The sequence below is a fragment of the Equus quagga genome, chromosome 1 (genome assembly GCF_021613505.1).
Source record: "Equus quagga isolate Etosha38 chromosome 1, UCLA_HA_Equagga_1.0, whole genome shotgun sequence".
NCBI lineage: Eukaryota > Metazoa > Chordata > Mammalia > Perissodactyla > Equidae > Equus > Equus quagga.
The window spans coordinates 49,192,641-49,199,213 of record NC_060267.1 but is presented as its reverse complement, the minus strand read 5'-3'; the positions used below and the strand labels follow the sequence as shown (position 1 = coordinate 49,199,213).

Genomic DNA, 6,573 nt, shown 5'->3' with positions numbered 1-6,573 from the left:
TTCTTGATATAAATGGAGACATATACTATTTAAAGATAATACTTTTTAAATAGTAAAATATACAAGAGATTCCTGAGCATAACAAAAATATCTTGAAAATATGTGGCCATTTGAAGTATAAAATAGCAAGTGTAAAGAAAAGCACGATTGTAAAACTACTGTTTGAAGGCTTATAAACAGTACAAAATAGTTTGCCTTTTCTGAGTGCATAATTATACATTAGCGCAAACAAAAATGTCTCAAAATTTAATGGCTACAAATCTCAGAGATTTGCAGAGGTGCGCAAAACATGAAATTTCTTCAACGTCATGCGAACTGAGCCCAGTTCTTGATTAATCCTTTCCAAATGATCTTCCAAGCTTCCTGATTTAATCTTGTCTGCAAAGTGATCCGTCCTCCAGTAGAAGGCACTCGACTTAGTGCTGTCTCAATCTGGTCCTTTTCTTTTGTGAGTTCATCACAAAACCGTTCCGTTTCCGCTAGGGTCCTAATTTTTGCTGTATATTCAAGATCATCACCACGTGGTGCTACGCAAGCAGGCTGACACTGTTTATAGCTAACCTACTTACTCTTCTCCCAGGCTGGTCTCACAGAGGGTTTCTTCACTCCATTTGGCAATAGTTCGAGGGAAGAGCTATGATTAACATGGCTGTCAGTGGTTCTTTCAAAATATTTTTTTTTCTTCTGAGCCATCTAGAGGAAGAAACTGAAGTTGTTTTCTTGGGTTGGTATGTTGTAACACAGACACAGGAACAGTATCTAAATCATCCAAAAGTATATCAAATTGAATTGGACTGCTTTCATTTTTGCTAAGTAGATGACTAAATCCTGGAGACAAATTTTCTTTAGGGGATTGCTTTGGACTATAAGCCACAGTCACTGGTGTTAACATAATCTCTCTTTTTGTTGGAGTACTTGATTTACGATTTGAAGGTGGTAAAGATGACGATCTCTGTGAAGCAGAATTAAATCTCTTTTGTCTTTGCTGGGCACATTTCTCTGGGGACCGACTTGCATTGACTGAAGTTTCACTTTGCTGAGGATTCATATATGAGGTGTCCTCTTTCTCTGTTTGTGTGCCCCAATTTTTAAATATTTTTTCTTCATCAAGTTCTTTCAAAGCTTTCATGATTGGTGTGTCTGAAGTCTCTCTGTTTATCAATAAGCTTGTTGGTGTACTTCCAGGTGAAGAATCCTTTTCCGGAGAAGAATGGTACCCAGGAACACAGGTCTCCTCCGGCTGGTTATCCACTTTACTGTCCTGGGTGTCCAAAGGCTGGCCAGTAAAGATGGAATACTCTGCTCCTGGTATCAATCACTTCCGCCTGCTGACATCTGAGGTTGCTAGTGTGTTGGCAATTGAAGCTCTCATGGGAGTTTTAGAATTATGACGAAGACTTAACATATTTTCATGCTCCACTTGCTTGACCTGAGCTTCAAGTTTTGACATTGTTCTTTTCAAATCAGAAATCTGAGTATGTGTATCAAGCAATTTGTTCTCAGTTGTGTATAATGTATCCTTCACGCTTTTCCTGTTCTTTTCCAAGGGACTCATACTCTCCTAAAAGATCTTGAAACATTTTGTTTTCTTGTTTCAGTCCAGCTTCTTCATCATCTGAGAGTTTGTAAGCATTCTCAAAGGCTTCTTCTAAATCCTGCAGTCTAGATTTTGGTTGCATGATGGTATTGTCTTTTTCTTTATTACTTGTTCTCATTTCCTCAATTTGTTCCTGCAAAATTTTGGAGGCACTGCTGGCTGCATTGAAGCGTTCTCTGAACTCATTCACTTCTATTTCTGGTAAGTTATTCTTATTTTCAAGTGTTCTCACACGACTAGTAGCTTCATTTACAGCACTATCTAATTGGCCACATCTGTCTATAAGAATTTGATTGGTTTTCTTCCAGTCTTCAACTGCAGAAATTTCTTTTGCCTCCAGTTTGTTTCAAACGATTTATTTCTGATTCATAATAAGCTCGAAGATCTGCTATGTGTTGAGCATGCTTTTCCTTCAGGTTCTGCCTAATCTTAGACAATATCACAGGATCTTTAAACTTAAAGGAAAGTAAATTAAATCAGCACAAATACAATCGATGCAAAGCAAGTGATTAGATCTGGTTTCTTTGGCTCACACATGCCCCTGATAATCTGATGAATGCTTCAGACTCTTTAAGTTTGCACCTTCTGCTTCAGTGGCCCGGGGTTCGCCGGTTTGGATCCAGGATGCGGACATGGCACTGCTTATCAAGCCATGCTGTGGCAGGCGTCCCATATATAAAGTAGAGGAAGATGGGCATGGATGTTAGCTCAGGGCCAGTCTTCCTCAGCAGAAAGAGGAGGATTGGTGGCGGATGTTAGCTCAGGGCTAATCTTCCTCAAAATAAAAAATGTAAACCATGAGATACAACAGGCTTCATCCTGCCTAAATTTCCTCTCTTTATGAAAATGAACTGGACAGGAAAAAACAGCATTTGTAAGAACAGCAGTGCAGAGTTATCCCAGGATGACATTCTGATATCCCAAAGTCATGTGGCACATGGTACACCTGTGGTCATGAGGTCATGAAAGGCGGGGTTGAGTTGGCTCAGACCACCTCAGCTCACAGCTGCGACAAGATGCTGGAGCTTTAAGTGTTTATGCTTTGATAGCCACATGCCCCCCACCCCCCCACCCCCATCCCAGGCATATGTGACCAGCCCTCCTTCTCTGGTGTCAATGCCACATCAACACAGATCACTGTTTACTCAATAAACTTGACAATGAGTACAGAGTAACCTCATCCAGATTCTCATTTATCTTAGATCTGATGTACTCTTATAAATTATCTGAGTTAATGTTTCAAGGAGGATTTAACCAAAGGTAAAATACTCAGGCTTCCCTGAGGCTGGAAGAAAGGCCGTGACCTAGCTATTCACCCTTCCTCCACCTCTGACTTTTCCTTCTGCTTCTCCTGCTCTGCTTGCTCCTTCTCCTTGTCCTTCTCTCTGTCACTCTCTCTCTCTCTCTCTCTGTATATGTGTCTCTCTCTTCTTAACACACAGCATCTCTTAGTATTGTGATGAGAAAGTCCTCTTACAAATCTTAATCTTAGTCCATTGAGTCATTCTTTAGAATACTGTGGTGGTGTACAGAACACACTCTTTGACCAATTATGAAAGTATTTCTTTTCACACTGTGTTTCAGAAGTTGTATTTTATCCAGGCCTCCAGTTGCCCATAAATACACAAAAGCTGTACAAATAATTTGAACTTTTTTTTTTCATTTTCTCCAGGAAGAACTTGTTTCCAACATGCTTCATTTTCTTAAGTGACCATTGCTTTTAGATCGACCAACTGGAAATATCTGTGAATTTTCTTTCAGTGACTTATAATTGGTGCATTACTAACACGTTTTCTTTTCCTTTCAAATACTGAAACATTGTGAATATATGTTAATGCTTTCTACATTGGCCCTGTGCTTATTTGTTACTAGCACAGTTAGAAGTCTGAGGGCAACATCTAACTTTGAGAAATGCCTCTATAAAAGAGACTTTAGGGGCCAGCCCTGTGGTGCAGTGGTTAAGTTCACACACTCTGATTGGTGGCTTGGGGTTCGTGATCTGGATCTTGGGTGTGGACCTACCACTCTTCAAGCCATGCTGAGGTGGTGTCCCATGTAGCAAACTAGAAGGATGTACAACTAGTATATACAACCATGTACTGGGGCATTGGGGTGAAAAAAAAAAGAGGAAGATCGGCAACAGATATCAGCTCAGGGCCAATCTTCCTCACCAAAAAAAAAAAAAGAAAAGAAAAGAAAAGAAACTTTAATTCTGACTGGTGGAGACTCCAATAAATATATATTGTTGATATAATAAATTACATTAAATGATGTCTAGATGTTAAACTACTCATATTCTGTGAATATAACCTGTTTTTGGTGAACTTCAGTCTCCGTATGTGCTTTTACATCCTTTTCTCCACCATGCTTAACCCTAGATTATTTCCTGTATATTGTGCAGTATGCTCTGTTTTGGTTAACTCCCTAATCCAGTTACACGTGTCCTTTCATCTGTCATTAACACAACAGCCATTTAGCCATCTTATTTTGGTGATATCTCGGCGATGCTGGCCTTGGTATTTGCTATGGACTGAATGTACCTTCCCAAAGTCCATATGTTGAAGCCTTTATCCTCAGTATGATGGTTTTTGAAGGTGGGGTCTTTGGGAGGTAATTAGAGTTAGGATAGTTCATGAGGGCTCCACCCTCATGGTGGGATTAATGCCCTTAAAAAAGGGAGGAGACAAAATCTCTCTCTCCACCATATGAGGATACAGCTAGAAGGCAGTCATGCATAAACCAGCAGGACTGATCTTACCAGACCCTGACCATGCTGGCCCTCTGATCTCAGACTTCAGCATCCAGAACTATGAGAAATAAATGTTTGTTGTTTAAGCCACCCAGTCTATGGTATCTTACTATAGCAGCCCCAACTGACTAACATAGTATTGTAACCATTTTCATTTTCATTATCTGATCCCTTATAAAACATAATAAAAATATTCACAAGGTCAAAAATCAAAGTAACACACTATCTTAATACAGAGCATGATAATTAGCTGAGCCAAAGATGGATTGTTAGTATTTATGATTACAACATGCATAAGTTGCACATTTAAGCAGCATCGCTTAGAGCAATGAAATAATAGATGGTCCATTTTTGTGAGCCACAGATCGTGGTTGCCCATATCAGTGGTTGGGGAAACATCAACAGTGACTATGAGAGGCAGATAATGCCACATTCATTTTACATTCAAAGCAGTGTTGCTTCCAGCCTCTATATTTTCTATCATCATATGAGGTTTATACTTTTTCTCCAATCTTTCATATCCATTTTCAAAAACCTGGATTTTTTGCACCCCAGGGAGTGATTTCCTGAGAAATTGGACTTTCAGTGCTATTAATGGAATAGACTTTGGTAAACTAGGGTGACTGGTCGCCCTAGAGTATTTATTCTTATTGAGACATTGGGAGAGAAAAATCTGGCTCTGCATGAGAATCTCATTGTCTTGCTCTTATGTCAACAATTTGTTTTTAGGTTTTTTTTGTTCTTTTTTGCTGTGGTCTTGGAATGATCTATGGTGCCAGTGAGAAGGCAGAGAGGGGGGAAAGATTCTAAAAATAAATAGTTTAAAATCTGAAATCTAACCCTACCTTACTTAAAGGCTGCTGCACACATTAGACTCAGTTTGAAAGTGAAAAGCAAACACACAAAAAACAGACTTTTACAGAAGTTGCTTGATTTGCAGAGCAGAGAATCACAAGATAAACAAGTAGCTTCTGCCACAAATGCCTTTCCATCCACCTCTTATTTATTTGGAGCTATATGAAAGATGATTAGTTGAAAAGGCATTTTTCCCACATAACGCATTTGATTTTTTTTAAGAAAAATAATAAGGAAAAGATAAACTTGTCATTATCTTGATATAGCACCGTAAAAGGATAATTTGCTAAGTACTTACCATAGAACAGATACTGTCCTAAGGATGTTCTACTTATTAACACATTGAATTCCCATAAAGAAGTAGTTGATGCTATTATCTCAATTTTACAGACAAGGAAACTCAAGCACAGATAAATTAACAAATTCCTCAAACTGGAACTTGAACCTAGTAAATGCATTTCAGAGTTCATGTTCTTAGCTTCTACATTAAAAGATAAAGCCAAAATCATCAATGAGAAAAAAAGTTAGGTTTAATACAATAATTCAATAAAATTGTCTGATAAAAGCTAAATACACCCAAATCAAGAGTTATAATATGCTAAATAACCAGAAAAAATAAGGAAAGGAGGAGTTTACAGAGCATTTTTAAAAATTAAGAGTAACATTATTGAGAATAACATCCTTCTATGATAACGAAAACTTTATGGAAAAATAAACAGTTCAGTGCACAGACACAATATTCTTTAATAAGGAAAGTAAGTATTCACAAAATAGTTTAGTTAATGTCAAACAAATCAAAAACTGTGGAAATGACTGCCAAACTTCCTGAATATTCAATTATCTGGTGATTTTGGAGAAAATTCTTTTCTGGTAGTATTTCCAAAATGTGACTGGTCTTTATATCCAAGGAAGTTTGTAAAAAATCCACATTCCTAAATACTTTCTCTAGAGATGTTATCTGAATAGGTCAACAGTGGGGCCAAGAGATTTGCATTTTATTCATGAGTTCTGGATGGTTTTGATGATTAAGTTTGGAACTCTTTGCTCTAGAGGGTGTACAGAATTGAAGGTGGTAATGTGTGGGAAGGTTCCAAGTCGTTCCTGAAGTCTGATTTTCTCTCCTAGCTCAGCATGGTTCCAACGAGCCTCTGAGGAAGAGAACCATGGTTTGCCTGCTGTGCAGACAATAACTTGAGGTGTAGGGGTTCAGGGAACATTGAGGGCTTGGGAGCCAGAGGCAAATATAAGAATTAAGGCAGCTTTAGGAATTTAGAATTATTTCAACAGCTATACTTTTTCTCCAAATACAATTCAACATTAAATAACAGACCCCCCCCCCCCCGCCAAATTGTTAAATTGATGGAAATTTGAA

General features: G+C 38.2%; 1 pseudogene; it reads right to left on the bottom strand.

The window, feature by feature from the left end:
• Positions 1-262: 262 nt before the first annotated feature.
• On the bottom strand, positions 263-3,565 carry LOC124236237 (M-phase phosphoprotein 9-like; annotated as a pseudogene).
• Between the last annotated feature and the right edge of the window lie 3,008 nt (positions 3,566-6,573).